Source organism: Bufo bufo, chromosome 3 (assembly GCF_905171765.1).
Source record: "Bufo bufo chromosome 3, aBufBuf1.1, whole genome shotgun sequence".
Taxonomy (NCBI): Eukaryota; Metazoa; Chordata; class Amphibia; order Anura; family Bufonidae; genus Bufo; species Bufo bufo.
Window position 1 is genome coordinate 400,899,202 of NC_053391.1, and position 22,858 is coordinate 400,922,059.

A 22,858-nucleotide genomic window follows, 5' to 3' on the forward strand; every position below is an offset into this window, starting at 1 on the left:
CATCCTGAATGTGGAGAGTGAAGGTATTTCTGTTCCTAGGCACCGCAAAAAAAATAGAACATGTCCTATTCATGTTCATTTTTGCAGACAAGAATAGGCATTCCTATCATAAAGCTATTAACCTCCTCAGGACCGCCATACGCAGGATTGCGTCTTTGCGGCGGCCCTGCTCTTCTGGGTGGACGCGCCGGCGCGTCCTCTCGCGAGACGTGAGATTTTCTGTGAACGCGCGCACACTGGCGCGCGCGTTCACAGGAACGGAAGGTAAGAGAGTGGATCTCCAGCCTGCCAGCGGCGATCGTTCGCTGGCAGGCTGGAGATGTGTTTTTTTTAACCCCTAACAGGTATATTAGACGCTGTTTTGATAACAGCGTCTAATATACCTGCTACCTGGTCCTCTGGTGGTCCCCTTTGTTTGGATCGACCACCAGAGGACACAGGAAGCTCAGTAATATGTTGCACCAAGCACCACTACACTACACCCCCCCCTGTCACTTATTAACCCCTTGATCACCCTTGATCACCCCTGATCACCCCATATAGACTCCCTGATCACCCCCCTGTCATTGATTACCCCCCTGTCATTGATCACACCCCTGTAAAGCTCCATTCAGACGTCCGCATGATTTTTACGGATCCACTGATAGATGGATCGGATCCGCAAAACGCATACGGACGTCTGAATGGAGCCTTACAGGGGCGTGATCAATGACTGTGGTGATCACCCCATATAGACTCCCTCATCACCCCCCTGTCATTGATTACCCCCCTGTCATTGATCACACCCTTGTAAAGCTCCATTCAGATGTCCGCATGATTTTTACGGATCCACTGATAGATGGATCGGATCCGCAAAATGCATACGGACGTCTGAATGGAGCCTTACAGGGGCGTGATCAATGACTGTGGTGATCACCCCATATAGACTCCCTGATAACCCCCCTGTCATTGATCACACCTTTGTAAAGCTCCATTCAGACGTCCGCATGATTTTTACAGATCCACTGATAGATGGATCGGATCCGCAAAACGCATACGGACGTCTGAATGGAGCCTTACAGGGGCGTGATCAATGACTGTGGTGATCACTACATATAGACTCCCTCATCACCCCCCTGTCATTGATTACCCCCCTGTCATTGATCACACCCCTGTAAAGCTCCATTCAGATGTCCGCATGATTTTTACGGATCCACTGATAGATGGATCGGATCCGCAAAACGCATACGGACGTCTGAATGGAGCCTTACAGGGGCGTGATCAATGACTGTGGTGATCACCCCATATAGACTCCCTCATCACCCCCCTGTCATTGATTACCCCCCTGTCATTGATCACACCCCTGTAAAGCTCCATTCAGATGTCCGCATGATTTTTACGGATCCACTGATAGATGGATCGGATCCGCAAAACGCATACGGACGTCTGAATGGAGCCTTACAGGGGCGTGATCAATGACTGTGGTGATCACCCCATATAGACTCCCTGATCACCCCCCTGTCATTGATTACCCCCCTGTCATTGATCACACCCCTGTAAAGCTCCATTCAGACGTCCGCATGATTTTTACGGATCCACTGATAGATGGATCGGATCCGCAAAACGCATACGGACGTCTGAATGGAGCCTTACAGGGGCGTGATCAATGACTGTGGTGATCACCCCATATAGACTCCCTGATCACCCCCCTGTCATTGATCACACCCCTGTAAAGCTCCATTCAGACGTCCGCATGATTTTTACGGATCCACTGATAGATGGATCGGATCCGCAAAACGCATACGGACGTCTGAATGGAGCCTTACAGGGGCGTGATCAATGACTGTGGTGATCACCCCATATAGACTCCCTCATCACGCCCCTGTCATTGATTACCCCCCTGTCATTGATCACCCCCCTGTCATTGATCACACCCCTGTAAAGCTCCATTCAGATGTCCGCATGATTTTTACGGATCCACTGATAGATGGATCGGATCCGCAAAACACATACAGGCGTCTCCCTGGAGCCTTCCAGGGGGGGGTGATCACCCCATATAGACTCCCTGATCACCCCCCTGTCATTGATCACCCCCCTCTGTCATTGATCACCCCCCCTGTCATTGATCACCCCCCTGTCAGTCTGCATTCAGATGTCCGTATGATTTTTACGGATCCACGGATAGATGGATCGGATCCGCAAAACACATACAGACATCTGAATGGAGCCTTATAGGGGGGTGATCAATGACAGGGGGGTGATCACCCCATATAGACTCTCTGATCACCCCCCTGTCATTGATCACCCCCCTGTCATTGATCACCCCCCTGTAAGGCTCCATTCAGACATTTTTTTGGCCCAAGTTAGCGGAAATTATATATTTTTTTCTTACAAAGTCTCATATTCCCCTAACTTGTGTCAAAAAATAAAATCTCACATGAACTCACCATACCCCTCACGGAATCCAAATGCGTAATTTTTTTTTGACATTTATATTCCAGACTTCTTCTCACGCTTTAGGGCCCCTAGAATGCCAGGGCAGTATAAATACCCCACATGTGACCCCATTTCGGAAAGAAGACACCCCAAGGTATTCCGTGAGGGGCATATTGAGTCCATGAAAGATTGAAATTTTTGTCCCAAGTTAGCGGAAAGGGAGACTTTGTGAGAAAAAAAATAAAAATATCAATTTCTGTTAACTTGTGCCAAAAAAATTAATTTCTATGAACTCGCCATGCCCCTCATTGAATACCTTGGTGTGTCTTCTTTCCAAAATGGGGTCACATGTGGGGTATTTATACTGCCCTGGCATTCTAGGGGTCCTAAAGCGTGAGAAGAAGTCTGGAATCCAAATATCTAAAAATGCCCTCATAAAATGAATGTGGGCCCCTTTGCGCATCTAGGCTGCAAAAAAGTGTCACACATCTGGTATCGCCGTATTCAGGAGAAGTTGGGCAATGTGTTTTGGGGTGTCATTTTACATATACCCATGCTGGGTGAGATAAATATCTTGGTCAAATGCCAACTTTGTATAAAAAAAATGGGAAAAGTTGTCTTTTGCCGAGATATTTCTTTTACCCAGCATGGGTATATGTAAAAAGACACCCCAAAACACATTGCCCAACTTCTCCTGAATACGGCGATACCACATTTGTGACACTTTTTTGCAGCCTAGGTGGGCAAAGGGGCCCACATTCCAAAGAGCACCTTTAGGATTTCACAGGTCATTTACCTACTTACCACACATTAGGGCCCCTGGAAAATGCCAGGGCAGTATAACTGCCCCACAAGTGACCCCATTTTGGAAATAAGGCACCCCAAGGTATTCCGTGAGGGGCATGGCGAGTTCCTAGAATTTTATATTTTTTGTCACAAGTTAGCGGAAAATGATGATTTTTTTAAATTTATTTTTTTCCCTTACAAAGTCTCATATTCCACTAACTTTTGACAAAAAATAAAAACTTCCATGAACTCACTATGCCCATCACGAAATACCTTGGGGTGTCTTCTTTCCAAAATGGGGTCACTTGTGGGGTAGTTATACTGCCCTAGCATTCTAGGGGCCCAAATGTGTGGTAAGGAGTTTGAAATCAAATTCTGTAAAAAATGACCAGTGAAATCCAAAAGGTGCTCTTTGGAATATGGGCCCCTTTGCCCACCTAGGCTGCAAAAAAGTGTCACACATCTGGTATCTCCGTATTCAGGAGAAGTTGGGGAATGTGTTTTGGGGTGTCATTTTACATATACCCATGCTGGGTGAAAGAAATATCTCGGCAAAAGACAACTTTTCCCATTTTTTTATACAAAGTTGGCAATTGGCCAAGATATTTATCTCATCCAGCATGGGTATATGTAAAATGACACTCCAAAACACATTCCCCAACTTCTCCTGAATACGGCGATACCACATGTGTGGCACTTTTTTGCAGCTTAGGTGGGCAAAGGGGCCCATATTCCAAAGAGCATCTTTCGGATTTCACTGGTCATTTTTTACAGAATTTGATTTCAAACTCCTTACCACACATTTGGGCCCCTAGAATGCCAGGGCAGTATAACTACCCCACAAGTGACCCCATTTTGGAAAGAAGACACCCCAAGGTATTCGCTGATGGGCATAGTGAGTTCATGGAAGTTTTTATTTTTTGTCACAAGTTAGTGGAATATGAGACTTTGTAAGAAAAGAAAAAAAAAAAAATCATCATTTTCCACTAACTTGTGACAAAAAATAAAAAATTCTAGGAACTCGCCATGCCCCTCATGGAATACCTTGGGGTGTCTTCTTTCCAAAATGGGGTCACTTGTGGGGTAGTTATACTGCCCTGGCATTCTAGGGGCCCAAATGTGTGGTAAGGAGTTTGAAATCAAATTCTGTAAAAAATGACCAGTGAAATCCGAAAGGTGCTCTTTGGAATATGGGCCCCTTTGCCCACCTAGGCTGCAAAAAAGTGTCACACATCTGGTATCTCCGTATTCAGGAGAAGTTGGGGAATGTGTTTTGGGGTGTCATTTTACATATACCCATGCTGGGTGAGATAAATATCTTGGTCAAATGCCAACTTTGTATAAAAAAAATGGGAAAAGTTGTCTTTTGCCAAGATATTTCTCTCACCCAGCATGGGTATATGTAAAATGACACCCCAAAACACATTCCCCAACTTCTCCTGAATACGGAGATACCAGATGTGTGACACTTTTTTGCAGCCTAGGTGGGCAAAGGGGCCCATGTTCCAAAGAGCACCTTTCGGATTTCACTGGTCATTTTTTACAGAATTTGATTTCAAACTCCTTACCACACATTAGGGCCCCTAGAATGCCAGGGCAGTAAAACTACCCCACAAGTGACCCCATTTTAGAAAGAAGACACTCAAGGTATTCGCTGATGGGCATAATGAGTTCATGGAAGTTTTTATTTTTTGTCACAAGTTAGTGGAATATGAGACTTTGTAAGAAAAAAATAAAAATAAAAAAAATCATCATTTTCCGCTAACTTGTGACAAAAAATAAAAAGTTCTATGAACTCACTATGCCCATCAGCGAATACCTTAGGGTGTCTACTTTCCGAAATGGGGTCATTTGTGGGGTGTTTGTACTGTCTGGCCATTGTAGAACCTCAGGAAACATGACAGGTGCTCAGAAAGTCAGAGCTGCTTCAAAAAGCGGAAATTCACATTTTTGTACCATAGTTTGTAAACGCTATAACTTTTACCCAAACCATTTTTTTTTTTACCCAAACATTTTTTTTTTATCAAAGACATGTAGAACAATAAATTTAGAGCAAAATTTATATATAGATGTCGTTTTTTTTTGCAAAATTTTGCAACTGAAAGTGAAAAATGGCATTTTTTTGCAAAAAAATCATTAAATTTCGATTAATAACAAAAAAAGTAAAAATGTCAGCAGCAATGAAATACCACCAAATGAAAGCTCTATTAGTGAGAAGAAAAGGAGGTAAAATTCATTTGGGTGGTAAGTTGCATGACCGAGCAATAAACGGTGAAAGTAGTGTAGGTCAGAAGTGTAAAAAGTGGCCTGGTCTTTCAGGGTGTTTAAGCACTGGGGGCTGAGGTGGTTAAAGGTCTGGCCGTTCCACAAAATGCAGAACGCACACGGCCGGTATCTGTGTTTACCGATAGAGTCGTCTGAATGAGCCTTTAGTCAGATATTCAAGGAGTCAACAGTCAAGGAAGCTTACATGGTGAATTGTGATATAAACCTTATTGTAGATGGATTTAGAGAGGAACACTGTGGTCACCAATGAAGTGTGTGGCAAAAAGGGGGTAGTGGAATATTTCCTCTAAGTTAAGGAGCTCTCCAGGCTTCTAATATTGATGACCTATTCTCAGAATAGGTCATCAATATCAGATCAACGGGGGACCGACACCCGTCACCCTCGTCGATCAGCTGTATGAAGGGTGCCATCTCCCTTCTCTCTTCCTGCTCACCATAGACATAGCAGCGGCAAGGAGGTAGAGAGAAAGGAGACAGCACGCATGCACTGTGTGAGCCATCCCTTCATACAGTTGATCGGTGGGGGTGCCGGGTGTTGGACCCCCATCAATCTGATATTAATGACCTATCCTGGGGATACATCATCAATATTAAAAGCCCAGAGAACCCCGTTAACATTGTAGGTCTTGGTGGAGCTAAGCACTTACAAAACATAGCACAGGCATAATCTTTAGGCTCAGGTTATATAATATATGCTGAGACAAAAAGCTAATTTATGTCTAATATATTTAATACACAAAGTGAACAGACAATATGAAAATATACATTGAGGTCAAAATAATAGTGTACCTGTGGCTTGTCATTTCAGAAGCACTCACCCAATGGGAAGCTGACTCTGCTGAATATAGAGGAGCTTTATGTATGTATGTATGTATGTATGTATGTATGGGTAATTCATTTCTTGGGGTTAGAAGAGACTGATAATATTCCATGAGCTTAACTCCAGTTTATAAAATAGGAGAAATCCTGCTGTGACAATAAGGAAAATTATCTCTGACCAGTTATTTGTTCGGGGAGATCTAAGCTTTTGTGTCTGTAAATTAGCTGGAGCAATTTTTGGAGGTTTTTCAACAGTAGATGATGTCACAGCAGCTGCCAGGTAGACAATAAATGTAGTTGCCGAGCCTGAAGCCAGAATGTGGATAACATATGTCTATGGACCGAAGCTTGGTTTTGTCCCTTTAAATATAAGAATGACTAAAAAATGGAAAAATAAAATAAATAAAAATCAGCATCCTCCGTTTTTCCCTCCTGCCACTCGTGTGCTTGTCTTTAATGAGCAGCTCCAAATGACAGCTTTAATCACTGCCTCTGGCCACTGAGAGAGACCGTTAATGATAGAAAAGAACAGAGAGCCATTTGCATCAATCAGCTCTAAATCACTTTTTATGATAATGCATCGGAGCGGAGAACAAAGTCTCTGATGTCTCCTGCATGATGATGTACCACAGTGCTGTCTCCTTGGCTCAGGCCAGAACATAAATCTCTTAAAGATGAACAAACCATAACCTGTGCTACTGAGACTGCTGGCCCTTATTTCCCAAACTGCTAATGATCTTTTAGCAGAGAAGAGTCAAAAGAGGCCAAGTTATCAGATGATTCAACTGCTTTGAATATCACAGAGCACATTGTAATGAGAAGCAGTGATTTAGCATATGATGATTTTGACAGCTACGTGGCTCTCGCTAATATCTTGCAAGGCCGGCCCCTCCATGTTACAGAAGGAACATATTATTTCACGTGTTACATTAAACTGTCTGTGTCACTCTAGAAATGTGTATCCTGGGAAGCAGGTCATGGCGTGGATTTATGAGGAAGTCAATCACACGATATGATGGCCATTTATGTGATTTTTTCCATAGTATGCTGAATTTAAAGGGGCCCTAAAGATTATTTTAAATGTTGATGCAGAATTCTAGTATAAATTCTGCTCTGAGAATATATAATGATATGTGAAATGGGGTATTTTAAAAGGGTTTTCTAGGAATTTCATATAGATTGACCTATCCTCAGCATAGGTCACCAATATCAGATCAGCAGGGGTCCAACTCCCAGTAACCGCACTGATCAGCTGTTCAAAGAAGCCCCAGCGCTCCGGGAGTACATAGGCCTCTTCCTGGACCAGTGACATCACCGTACATCAGTACCATGGCCTAAGTGCAGCTCAGTCCCATTTAAGTGAATGGGCCTGAGCTGAAATATCCGCCATGTCTGAACCCAGCGCAAATTTGTGGCTGATTCTGGAATATATTTTCTATGGGGAGGATGACTATAGTGCCTTTTGGATTATTGACATGAAGTCCACATATCTCGTCCCCCATTTTACCACTTTAGTTTATGTGTATCCAGAAATATAAACATATGTTTATTGAAGAGGATCCAGCGTCCGAGATAAGGCAAAATCCAGGCTTTATTAAAGGGGTTCTCCAGGAATGATTCAAAATGGCCTCTAGCAACTTGTCCTAGAATGTGAGGAGGACTGGTTACCACCACTTGCTGAGCTGTCTAGGGGGGGGGTGACGGGGCATTTTGTACAATAAGGGCATCACCATTGTTCTTGTACAATAAGGGCATCACCATTTTTGTGGCCAGCCCCTCTCTGGCTGCTTTTATTGATAGGGCCAGGCAGTGGTAAAGCAGAAAGGGAAGGGCTGGCACAGAAATGAGTGGAGCTTGGGTGCAACAGGTGCAATGGTGATGCCCTTGTTGTACCAAAGGGATAATTTGCCTGTTAAAAGAAAAAGTATGATTACTCAGGAACGGAGCCAGATCAGCAAAAGAAAAACTGCATTTTAATCACGTGAACCACAGCTATGTGTCTATGCAAACAGTTTGATAGGGAGGTCGCTTGTGACAGATTCTCTTGACTATTGTTCATCTTAAATGTTATGTATGTTTTAAAAAGGCTCATATTGCAGCCAAGACAAATCACATGTTATCAGCAAATTTGGCAATAATTTTGGCACATTTTTTGGTTCATGAGGGCTCATTTAGGTCACACCCCTTTCTGTTAAACCAGGCCCCTTTTTCATAAAGATACACCCTTTTTCAGGTAAGGCATTAAAGCTGTCAAATGTGGTGTAAAGAACGTACCCTAATTTTGTGGTGCAAAATGCACAAAAAATCATTAACAGTACAATAGTAAATCTGCCCCATTGTATATACTACTTTTTAAATTATATGTGGCAAATACTTTTAAAGCATGTGCTGTATATTTGCCATTTTATAGATATGTATAGCCTTAAATATAATCTACATAAATTTAAAATACAGGAAATAAAATGCATTGCTGAGGTAGCATGAGTTAAGGACTGCATTCACAGTTCTGCAGGCTTCAGAGCTGCATTCTTTATTTGCTCACCAATAATTGCTCTCTTGATTTCCATTCTGGAAAGAGTGACCTTTACATGATGTAGAAAGCATTTATCTCTTGCCACACCATAAGAGCTCAGCATAACGTTTATGCTCTTGACAAGCTTGTTGACAGTTTCCAGAAACAACCAGCAAGATAAGTAATGCAATGTATTCAGGAAGTTATTAAACTTTGAAATGGATTATATTTATGTATAATCATTTGCTGACGTTTTCCAAAATAAAGTAATATGCATTTCATTGTGGCTAACTTACCTCCAATGGCTTAATGCCTATTAATGTCATAGAAGAAGATCCTTTGAATAGTATATTTAGTATTTTGCAATTGGATACTTGTACTTTGCCATTGAAATTCAGTTGTAAAAAATAAACTCGTGTACCCTTACAGAATAGTTATGGAAAGCAAAATTTTGTCTACAAATCACTCATCTTACACTAAATCTTCCTTGGAAAAAAGGAATATAGCCTTCAAAAATCCAGCCAATTCCTCGCGATATTAAATGCAAATTTTCAAATAAAATCCTCTTTTTATGATATACTAGGCAATTGCTAGTGGACAGTTGTAAAAACTCAAGGTTCATAAATACAAGTTTTGAATATTGCTTGCACGCACTGCATGTCTATTGCCAGTCATCACAGCCAAAGGAATAGAGTTTAGCAAGGTGGGGATCCAATTTCTATTTGGTAATATATAAAACACATTATTAAGGAGAAATCTGATTATGGTTTACACTTGGAAAATAGTTTTTCTGCCAAAGCTATCCAGAGATATACTAATCTGTCCAATGTACAAGAGACAGAGCAGGCATTTGCAGGGGCATACTGTGAACTTAAAGTGGCCCTGGAAAAAATACTAAAAGTGGCCCCATTTTGTAATTGGGTCCATACTGATGGAAGGCATGGCCAGAAATACCATATTGTGGCACATGTATACCACCCCAACAGAGCCAAATACTACAGTCTATCACAAAATACTACCAGCAGCACAAAATACATCCCTAAAAACTTCCACTGGCGGGCCGTGAGGAGGGCACAGGCAGCCCCCTGGGCATCAGCCCATCAGGAAACTTCTCTGTAAGGTCTATGGCCAATCCTCCCCTGGGCATTTGATTATTAGGTTTCATCAAAATGGATGGAAAAGGGTCCAAATGTCATCTATGAAAGACTTGTTAGGTAGAAATTGCAACAAAGATATGTTGGTTAAGGGGCCCAATAGCCCCTCTGCCAACATAAGAAGACACCATTGTTATGACTGAGACATAGAAGGTGGGGCAATTGTCACGGACGTACCGAGACATACGGACGTTCCGGCGACAGGTGGCAGGAGATCTGTGAGATTGGCAACACGTGGTTTGATCTGACATGTTTTCCTTTTCCTGGTGCTACCAAAGTCTCATTGAAGATAAGTGTTTTCTTTCACTTTTGTATTTTGTCTATATATATATATATATATATATATATATATATATATATATGTGTGTGTGTGTTGCCTTTCCTTGTTGTTTGTCATTAGGCCTGAGGAAGACTCCTGTTTGTCCTTCCCTTTGGAGGTTCCTTTAGGGTGAGATAGGATTCTAGGTATCCAGTGTTTGAACTTGCCTACCTTTGGGGCCTGTTCTTTGATCAAACTGTATACTAATTGCCTCTTTATAGTGCACAGCAAATGATTGATAACAGTGCTGTATAGCCATGTTTTATCATAAGAAATGCTGATAATTGAAACCAGTTGTTATATCAGAAGCATAGGTATGAGGATGTGCGATTTAGAGATTCTCTCCACATATCTATACAATTTATGCTATAAACTTCTTTTCCCCCCTCCCCTGAATCAGCACTCCTCCCCATGTGGCTCAGGTGCTTTTTAATTAGCAGAAGTCTGCAAAGGGTCTATAAATTCCTACCACATCTCAGTTGGAGTTCCTGAGAGGCTGTGAACAGGTGAGCTCTTTGCACCAGTTCACATGCGGCGCTGGACGGCGGCCGTCTCTGCTTCTGTGCCGTGCTGGTGGAGTGATGGGACCCGGGGCCCAGGTGGCCTCACTGTATAGTGGGGCTGCTGTGCGGCTGCTGGATCCCATTGCCTGCTGGAGCGGTGTGGAGGCGTGGTGGTCGCCGCACGGCTCTGCGCCATGGTTAGAGTAGGTTCCCACTTAAACAAGAGGCAACCTTGTCGCGGTAAGTGGGCCTATGCTCTTTGATCAAACTGTATACTAATTGCCTCTTTATAGTGCACAGCAAATGATTGATAACAGTGCTGTATAGCCATGTTTTATCATAAGAAATGCTGATAATTGAAACCAGTTGTTATATCAGAAGCATAGGTATGAGGATGTGCGATTTAGAGATTCTCTCTACATATCTATAAGAAATTGCAACAAAGATATGTTGGTTAAGGGGCCCAATAGCCCCTCTGCCAACATAAGAAGACACCATTGTTATGACTGAGACATAGAAGGTGGGGCAATTGTCACGGACGTACCGAGACATACGGACGTTCCGGCGACAGGTGGCAGGAGATCTGTGAGATTGGCAACACGTGGTTTGATCTGACATGTTTTCCTTTTCCTGCTGCTACCAAAGTCTCATTGAAGATAAGTGTTTTCTTTCACTTTTGTATTTTGTTTTTATATATATATATATATATATATATATATATATATATGTGTGTTGCCTTTCCTTGCTGTTTGTCATTAGGCCTGAGGAAGACTCCTGTTTGTCCTTCCCTTTGGAGGTTCCTATAGGGTGAGATAGGATTCTAGGTATCCAGTGTTTGAACTTGCCTACCTTTGGGGCCTGTTCATACTGGTAGTCTGTCAGGACTGGAGTTAGGGTTTTCTCTAGGAGGTGTCCATCTTCCTTCCCTAGTTTCCAGGCCTTATTCCGGTATCCACTTTCCTTCTGATTGTGATTATAGTCTATGGGGAGTGACCAATGCAATTACTCACTGTATAGAATAGTGCAGCACACAAACATGGTTTACCTTATCCAGAATCTGCCAGCTCAAAGCAAAGTATAGGACTTCATTTTTAGTTGTGTATATCAGCACTGGATCTTAAACCAAGTTAGGCCATCCCATAGAATTTGAATTGAGCGACATGCACATGCTCCACCACTGCTTCATTCAAATAGGGAACACTGTACTCTGTTCTCATGATTGGTGGACAGTTAAGAAGCAAAAATTAGAATGTAGAAAAAGAGGTATAAAATGTTTCCTTTATGATTTTGTTTAAAATGTCCTGTTTTTTTCTTTTCACAATCAGATAAAAATAATGACCAAATATGAAAGTGTGAATGGAGCTAAATGTCGCTAGCATTCTGCTAATGATGTGCACAAACTATGGCAAATAATTAGATTTGCCTACAGATACACAGACGTATTATTAGAAGAATCACTCCCACTTGTCTGATAATAACATTTTGTTAGGATATTAATAATAATGCAATTCAGTCATTTCATTTTTCACTGTAAGAATATTTTATGACTATAAAGCAGCTCCTGATATGGACTGTTTGTGGATTCATGAGAGGCAGTAGAATAAAATAACTCCTCTTTTAATTTATAAGAACTCATTGGACCATTTCACAATATACATTTAGAGAAGAGAACACAGCAGGTAACAATATCACACTTTGAGTGAGATCACCTTCAGAAATAGGTCTCAGCAGTTGTTCATCCTGCAATTATTGAGAATTTATGATGGAGTCTTGTTTTCTCTTCTTTGATGACCAGTTAGAGCACAAATGACCCAAACTATCAATCTGATGGGCATCGTTTTGAAGGTCATTCTGTAATGTAGTTGCTCGTATATACAACCTGGTAACATAATATTTTCCAGTAACTGAGATCATAAAGTTTTTGAACAAGTAAATGTGAGCTTGAAAGGTCATTTCTTTTATACTCGAGATATATATCATCCTAGGGGTAAAGGGATAAAATATACCACAACTAGTCTTTATGTTCTACAAATGTTCCCAATTATATTGGTGTTCACTTGTCTGACTGATGCACTTTCAGATGTTTACATAAAAATGCACAAAAAGCATGTCAGCTATCGTTATGTTTTCTTAATGTGTGACTGGGGTGGGGGGTCTATTTTCAGGGATATCCATTAAAATGAAGGGGTGATCTATCCAGTGACGTATATTCACATAAATAGATCTCTGCAGTAGTACCAGGCACAGTTGACTTACGGATTTACCACTGTACCTGTGGGGGGTACTTCGTCACCTCCAAATAAACTTTTAAATCTAAAGGTAAAATTTTTATTTATTTATATTGTTTTCTATATTTCAGTCTTATTATTAAATTCAAGTCTTCAGAATTCAGGTAATCTGGCATTGCAGCAGTCCTGAGTGTAATCAAAGCTTGGTATACATGTACAAATATTGTAGGATATAATTAGTGTTAAGCAAATCGAGCTTCGGATCATAGATCCGAAGTCAATTCATTCAAACACCTTTTTTTCATGCTGGACGCAGACCTGTCTTCGTACAGAGTTAAAATGTATTACCTCCATGGAGGCAAAACTCATTTCAGCCGAATTTCGGTGAGACTTTGGTGAATGATTTTGGCAATTACTTCTGCATCTTTAAAAACATTTTAAAACACCAATCTGAAGTTGGGTTTTGGTACTGAGGTACCAACGATACCAAACCCAACTTTGCATTGTGAATTTTAAATGTTTCTAAAGATGTAGAAATGAATACTGAATTCAGTCACTGAAGACTCGTTTGACTTCGGTGAATCGCAGTTTGGTACCACGGAGGCAATGCATTTTAATGCTGTACGGAAACAGGTCTCCTTACAGCATTAAAACAAAGTGATTCGCTCAAGCCTAGATATAATGAAAGACAAAATAAAGGCATAAGAAGCTTCATAGGATATCAATAGAGAGATTTTCTTGAAATTTTTTTGATTGATCTGAATAAATGTGCGGCAAATTATGTTAAAAAACGACTATTTCCTGGCTTCAGAGAGCCTTAATAGTGGTGTAGAACACTGTGCCTTGCAGCACTACGCATAGGGAGTCTGCTGGGGTAGTGAAATAAAGCTGTGAGTCTGTTTGACATGCAGATGACAGGCATCTCAATTAGAATCACTGTACACTTCACTTATTTGGGCAGTCACGGGGCCAAAACTGACCAAATAACTCAAGTATAAACTCAGCCTTACAGGTCGATGTTAGCGCCAAGAAGAAGCGCACTCCTTTTACACCATCATCAGCTGATTCCACATAGATGTCTACAGACCCTGTTCTATTAAATGCTTATACAATTAGAGCCCCCCAACAGAGTGGAGAGGGTGTCAGCAGTAAGTTTGTGTTGACGTCACTGATTATTTTGACCTTCCTCTGATCCGTCAGAACAATAACCCCAAAAAAACGGATCCTGTCTGTGAAACATCTGCCTTCACTCGGTCAGCATTTGGTCAGTAATCCATCAGTATTGCTAATGCCAAAAAAAAAAAAACAGGAGTGGATGCAAAACAGAGATGAACATAATATTTGCATGTTTTCTGTGTTTTTTACCCACTCCTGCTTTTGGCTACCAAATCACAAACCAATTAAAACTCATAAAATGCAACACAGAAGGGGCAAAACCGCAAGGTGTCGGGGTGACCATGAGGGTAATGCATATGGATCAAGAAATTTATAGGGTTATGACTGATAACTGGAGGACAGTCCAGCAAACAAGCCGACTCCAGCTCATTCTGTGACGAGCTGGGTTGCTGATAAGTGGATTCTAAAGTGTCTGAAGAAATGCAAGTAAAAATATTGGAATAAATTGTCCACTTCCTTTAACGTGACCTCGTCCTTTGATTTATGAATATCATTCCATAAAGTCTTGAAGTCCTCTGCGTGGATGGCATAAGAAATGTCCATTTGAGGTTCAACGGGCACAGAGAAAATAAGGTCTGTGGCCGACACTGATTCAGACACGTCATACCCGGTCCACATCGCTGCTAGCCAGGTAAGGTCCTGAGAACTGATCACCAGCTTACCCAAACAGCAGTCAAAGTTTCTTTAGAACGACGTCCCTATGATTGCCATGAGCGCAAGTAAATGTCTCTGGTAAAATCTCTAATAGATCGTTCTCTGTGTACGTCCCGCAGACCAACTTGTACGCACAATCCGGTCCTCTGTGCTTGCCTTGGTGAGAGGAGGCTTTGATGAAATCTGTATGAGCAGGATCTCTGTCCTTTCCTTTGAGTCCAGGTAAACAGGAATATTTGGCTTTTAGGTTCAGCTCTGAGCCCACTTCAATGGCAAGACTCTTATGCTTCTTGGCAGCTATGTGGGCAGACAGGTGCTTGGAATACTCTTTCAGTCTGGTGTATGAGAAATTATACATCGGTGTCACGCTGTACAGAGTCCATTGTTTTTGAAGAAGCAAAGCAGCCTGTGCCAGATCCAGAGTTTCCTAGGGGGTGCACTGCGGGATTTTTCTTTTAGAAAAGCTTTGCAATGCAGACCGTCGACGTGCAGAGGTCAAGATTCCGGGAGGATACCTTGAGTTGTGAAAATGACTGCTCCTTTGTGCCGATGACCTACTTCTGGCGGTTAACACCCCATCGGTTGGTATTTGCATATCCTAGTGATAAATGATGTTCCAGTTCACTGACTGTAAACAGAGATATTGACAGACAAACAAATCAAACTCTGCAGCCATCTTTCTAGGCGCCACGTCTCCAGTCCCCTGACCAGCCAGATTTACCAGCATCTTTTCCAGTACATGAAGCAGTGGAATTACACTGTTAATCCTGTAGTCCTGGCGACTGACAAATAATGGCCTCCTCAAAGGGCCTGAGCAAACGGCAGGTGACACACATGAGCTGCCACTGGCTGACATTGAAGCTACACAGGGGACTACTTCTGTCCGCTTGGATCATCAAGAAATCGTTTATGGTCTTTCTCTGTTCTTACAGTCGGTCCAACATATGGATGATGAAATTCCAATGGTTGGAAAAGTCGCATGTCATCCTATGTTTGGGGATGCTGTTCTGCCGCTGCAGCTCAAGGAGGGTGTTTTTTGCTGTGTACGAGTGGCCAAAGTGCATGCAAAGTTTCCTGGCCATTGTTAGGATGTCTTGCAGATGGGTGGAAGACTTCAGGAACCACTTGACAACCAGATTGAACATGTGTGTCATGCAGGGCCCCTGAGGAAGCCGGATTGCTCCGGCGATACGCGTTGGGCGCTTTCTCATTTTCTCCAGGTCCGCTGCACCAGCTGCTCATGTAGGTCTGGCCCCTCTATTGTGACCATATTCAGGTCTGTTTGCATTTTCAGAGGTCTCACCTTATAGTATATTCTCTTCATGGATTATATCGATATCACTATATGCTGGTTTCTATTATTTGTGCCTATGGTGGGGCAATTCAGTGGACCTGTATGTGCTGGTTATATATTATCTATTGCATACTGCACTTTTTTCTAATTGTATACAATTTTTTAATGTGTCTGTTGGTGTGTCTAATAAAATTTATATACTTTTTATACTGATTCATTGTCGGATGTGCATTTATGGGGTGGTTCTGGTGACCCTTTCTTGGGTTAGGTTTCATTGTCTCATGCTCTTTCACCGCCCCTTGCACTCCGTATATTACTTGGTGTGCCCCCTAACTTTGTTACTTGATTGTCATGCAGGGCGCATGGCTCAGCCATCCTTGACACAGGGCCAACACCATGTTCTTCCCGTTGTCGGTGTCCATGGTTCCGATTCTGAGTTGTCACAGAGAAAGCCAGGATTCGATTTCGTGCTGAAAGACACGGAGTAGTTCCTCCCTTGTGTGACTACTTTCGCCCAGGCAAACCAGCTGCGGAACAGCATGAGAGTGATGAGAGGGGTCACACATGGCTTGCATACACTACATGCCTCCAACATAATTCTTGGATCTCTACATGAAAATAATGTATTTGGTGTAAATCGCGAGAGGGGCATATTTGGAGAAATGGACTTCACAAGAGATACAGAGCAGCGGAGTTTACTTTGAAATGTAAAATTTCAACACTGCATAATTCAGCCCATACAGCAAAAGGAGGTGTGCAGTCATCCATCAATTTTCCCAAAAAAAGCCAGTTTCACATTACACATTTTACCACTACATAATTTGGCCCGTACCACAAAAGGAGGTGTACATTTACCCATACATTTCCAGAAAAAGAGCCAGTGTCACATAAAGAATTTCACGACTAAGTAAGTCGTACAATACCGCAAAAGGAGGTGTACATTCACCTATACATTTTCAGAAAAAGAGCCAGTGTCACATAAAGAATTTCACTGCATAAAGGGCTTTACCACATAAAACTGCACCGCTTAACGGCAAGTAGGCCCTTAATTGAGAGGGGTCGCACATGGCTTGCGTACACTACATGCCTCCAACATAATTCTTGGATCTCTACATGAAAATAATGTATGTGCTGTAAATCGCAAGAGGGGCATAGCTGGAGACATTGACTTCACAAGAGATAGAGAGCAGCAAAGTTCAGCCACCTCTATTTTGTTCCAGCTGTTTACTGCTCCTGAATTAAAATTGGGGCAGCCAGCTTCAGTTTCCTCTGATGTGTATGCCTATGGAGTCCTTTTGTTATGGCTTTGCACAGGGAGCAAGATTGTTACGCACAATTCTGATGGAAATCCAGATCTTAAGAAACTAGACTTGGACTCCAAAGCAAAGGCTCTCCTGTCATGTCTTGTGTGCTGTGGAGATTGAATGCAGATGGAGCAGATAAAAACACATGAATGTTTTCAACTTAGCGAAGCTGCTTGATTTAGTTTTGAATAGATGGTAAAGGCAAAGTCTGCTGGTGTGTTGTCATCAGCGTCTTCATTATTTTTACTGCAGGACCCACGACGACTTAATTCGGTCCATACAGCAAAATTAGGTCTAAAATCACGCATCAATTTTCCAGAAAAAAGTCTTTTTCACATAAAAATTTCAACAACGAAAGGATAATGGAATTCAGTTAATAAAGAGGAAATTCTACTATCACCCATCAATTTTCCCCTAAAAAAGCCTGTTTCCCATAAAAAAGATCACCACTACGTAATTCGGTCCATCCAGCGAAAGGTGCTTAACCACATATAAATGCACCACTGAACGGCAGTTAAGCCCATTTTTTTTTTCTATTTTCACATAAAAGGCTTTTCAATAGATCAGTGCAATAATGAAAGGAAATTTATTTGTATTTCCCCAGTAATACATGGCAAACTGGGCTGTAAAATATCTCACTGCACCGCTGAACGGCAATTAGGCCCAATTTTTTTCTATTTTCACACAAAAAGCTTTTCTATAGATAAGTACAACTATGAATGGCAAAAAGATTAGTATTTTGCCAGTAATACACGGCAAATTGGGCTGTAAAATATCTCATTGCACCGCTGAACGTCAATTTTTGCACAGAAGGCTTTTCAACAAATAAGTATAACTATTAACAGCAAATATACCGAAATAGGAGAGGATAATAAGGCGGCACTCACCCACAGTGTTCTGTAAAATCCTTTATTTCATCCGGGATGCGAGTCACAAATAACTAGCAGAATAAGCGGGGGCGGACAGCAAATCTTCCATACATAGTGGCGACGGCCATTTCGCGCAAACAATGCACCTTTTGTATTTCGTAGTAATACACGACAAAGTGGGCTGTAAAATATCTCACTGCACCGCTGAGCGGCAAAGATATTTTTCCTTTCTCCACTAATACACGCAAAAAAGACCTTTAAAACAGATAATAGCACCGCTAGGTGGCAAAGATATTTTTCTTTTTTCCACTAATACAAGCAAAAAAGGGCTTTAAACCAGATAACTGCACCGCTAGACGGCAAATATATTTTTCCTTTTTCCACTAATACATGGAATAAAGGGCTTTAAAACAGATAATAGCACCGCTAGGTGGCAAAGATATTTTCTTTTGCCACTAGTACACCACAAAAAGGGCTGTAATTTTCGCACTTAACCACACAATGGCTAAAAAGCCCTTTTTCCCCTACTAATAAAAGCCAAAAAATGCTTTAGAACATATAACTGCACCGCACTAGAACAAATAACAATATTTCCTTCTAATAAACCCTGTTAATACCTGTATCAAACAGCACTTGCACCCTAATAAGAACGGATTGCTGTAATTACAGAGTTGTTTAATGGCAATTTGTATCGCCAGTCAGTGCAGCAAAGTGTAATCTGATTGTTCCTATTACCCAGGCTGTCACCTACCCGACTGAACCCTGTTCAACAGAAATGCAGTGGAATGATTCCTCCCTATCCTTTCAGTACACCTTGAATAATCTTTCCCTGCACTTGTAAATCTTTTTTTTTTTAAGCACAATAAAGTTTTTTCTATCACTGTCCCTAGCGGCCTGCAGACACTTCTTTCCCTGCACTAAGTACGCTGGTGAATGGCAGAATCTAAAATGGCTGCTGTATTTATACGGCTGTGACATCACAGGGCTGGCTGGCTGCTGATTGGTTGTATGCATGTCAGTATGGGTGATCCCGCCTTCACAGACTTCCTTTCTCCATGTCTTCACACGTGCAGCCGCCATATTAGGAAAAATGTGATTCATTAATACGCAGCGTGAGGAAATTTGCATTTGGTGTGAATTGAATTTTTCCTGAAACAAAACGAACTCCACTTTGTCAGCTTCGATTCTCCCATCTCTAGATATCACAATTTTTGTAGCTAATCTATATTAAAATAAGCTCAACAGAAAACATTGCTCTCATTGAGCACAACAACTAAATAAATTATTGCATATGGGTATGGGTATGATTCTTTGGACTGAGTTCTTAGATGTCTTTGATGGTTTGATGACTTTGAAGTGAAAAGTAAGACAATGCCTTCTCTCTTTATCAAGAGAGTAATAGTGCTGACATTCTGTTATTCAAATTCTACAATCTACTATAATACAAACAGGTAACTTCCCTTTAGAGCAGCAGTAAATTAAATAATGGACTACCGATCTGTATATGAGATATAGTCATATAAAAACTAAATATTTTAAAACAATAGCTGATGAATATTGAGTAAAAAAATACCACTTTCTTGGGGAAGTGGCCCTTTAAGTTTTTGCCTAAAGCAGAATATGTATTTGACTTTTTTTTAAACCAACCTTTTAGTAGAATACATAGATGCACACAGGGGCAGACTGGTCATATAACCTACCCAGGGAGCCGCCGAAGCCCTCCAGCTGGGTACATAATGATCTGATGCTCTCAGCCTTCAATAATGCTAGGAGCATCAGATACTTATGCACCTGGCTAGTGGCCGCATGTTCCCCTTGAATTCAACTGTATCACCACCATCAGGACGTTGGTACAGTTGAATTCTATAGCGAGGATGGCAGTATTTTATGCTACACTATAAAGTACAGTGATCCCTCAAGATACAGTGGCCTCAGGATACAAATTTTTCAACCTACAGTGGTCTGTTTTGACCCATCGTATGTTAAAACTAGACTCAACATACAATGTCTCCGCCTCAGATCCAACCAATCAAGGTCATGTCTCTGGTAAAATAGCTGGATTAGTTGTTAGTAATCAGCTATTCCTGACTTCCTGACTGTTATATGTAAGGACTTGTTTTATCTGTCTTAGTTATCTGCTTAATTTTCTTAAATCTTCATTTTATCTTATCTTGGATGACATTTTGGGGCTTTGGAACCAATTACTCAACTTACAATGGTTTAAACTTACAATGGTCGTCCTGGAACCAATTAATATTGTAATTTGAGGGACCACTGTATTGCCTACTTGTGCTGGCCTTGCCTACTTGTGTTGTCCCTGCCTACTTGTGTTATCCAATCTTCTGTCAATTTGGACCTGCCTGCAAAATGGGGCTACTTTTATTTATTTTTCCAAGGCAACTGTAGGTTCCCAGTCCAACCCTGGATACACAGATTGTTACATCACATAAGATCATTTGAATTTATATAGTGGTCCTTGCTATACCATGTAAAATGGAGCCAATTATATTTCCCACACACCTCCGCACACTCTTATAGTGAATATCAATTAGGTTTACCTGCATAACTACTGGAATTTTGTTCTCTGGCAATACATTTTGCTTTAAAGAAAACATACTTACACTCAATTTTATTTATATCAAAGGCAGCCCTCAATAGTGACAATAACAAGTCAATGTAACACATAGTACCAGCTGCCTGCTGTTGCCTATTGTATCTCTAATATTTTTCCCCAGCTTTCTAATTTCTCGTACCTTTCCCTACAGAATTCCCTTTGCCAGAGAATTCTTTAACCAGAAAAAAAGATTAGTAAACTATCTAAGCTGAACCTCACTTTCCACTACCAGCTATACAAATTCAGCAGGAACAGCTCTAAGGCCTGTTCCCCTCTGAGTTGACCCACTGAGCAGCACACTTGATTTAACTGACAGATTGCAGATTCAAGGTTGGGATTTTTAGCCTAGACAAGAGTTTGATTTCCATCCAAGTTTTTACTGATTGGCCCAGCAGGCTAGCCCTTCATTTAATAGGCTAGACCATGTTGAGAACACTGCTGCTCCACGTCAAACTGTGTTCTTTCCAAGCTCATCAGATGAGAACGAGACCTAGGGATTATTTGAAGGTAGCTGTAAAGTACGTACAACAACAATTTTAAAATACAGCTCCCATTCAATAGAAAGGGGGAAAAAAGCATAAATTAATTGAAGCTGACTTATCCATGAGATATATTTCTTTGTACAAAGCTTGGTTCTTTTTTACAATGTATATTGCATAACACATAATAATACATTAATATACAGTACAATAATACATACATTATTTGAAAGAGCAAGCCTTGCAGCCTTATTTCCATTGTAATAGTCAAGGGACTATATGGTTTTGTATATATTAATGGAATCTGTCACCACCCAGTTGTAACTGTTTGTACGGCACTGTAGCTCTGCTATAGCCATATGTAAATATACCTTTATGTCCAAATCAATCTTCTCTATCCCTCAAAAAATAGGTTTTTAAAAATATGCCAATAACGTGAAAATAGCCCAAGGAGCTGTACTTATCACGCCCATCAGAACGAAACCCTGTTCCTCCCCTCCTCTGCTCTCCACCTCCCAGCTCTGGTCATGTCATCATGCTGCCCATTCTTAACGTGCGTATGTGCACGTCTCTTTTCTGTGTGCATCCGTGCCATATGTTATCTTCTGCTGGAAACGGTTTCATTAACTAAACTTCACAGTTCAGATAATGCAGCCATTCACGGCAGAAGATAACAGACGGCTGGGGACATATAGAAAGGTGATGTGCACCTCAGCGAGATTTGGAGCGGCAACAAGATGACATTGCCACAGCTAGGAGGTGGAGTGAAGCATAAAGTCTATCACTACACACCTCCAATTCTCATACTTGCCAACAGTGCTGATCTTGATGGTCCAATCCTATTACCCAGACCACAAAAGAGAGGGTTTATCAAAACCCCATTTAGAAGTGGTTGTTGGGGATGAGGGACAATTTTTGTGTTTTGGAGATATTCCCAGGCAATCGTGGGGAGAGTTTTAAATGTCCTGATTTTGTCATTTGAAATATTGGAAGCTATAAATTTTGGAAAATGGGTTGGGGAGTGGGCATTTTGGGGGCATTTTAGCACTACAGAGTAAAAGAATAATTTCACCAACAAATCATGTAAATAAGAAATCATGCCCACCGAAAAGTACACACAACGGCTGCCTCTGCCCCTGGGGTCAGTTCCTAGGAAACAAATCTGTACCCTGTGCATAATAGTAGTTGTGGGCACCATATAGTCCTGATTTTTTTGATTTTATAAACTTCATATTCTATACTCCTACTAATACTAATATGGTTGAATTGGCTATTACCATGTTCTGAGTTCTACCATTAATAAAGGATATTTCATTAGACTGCTAGCAGTATAGGCTAACATTATCTTAACAATACTGAAAATATTCAAAATATGCAGCTATAAATGATAGGAGTAGTAGTATTCATAAATAGGTCTAAGCTCAGTCATCAGGAGAACATACTCAT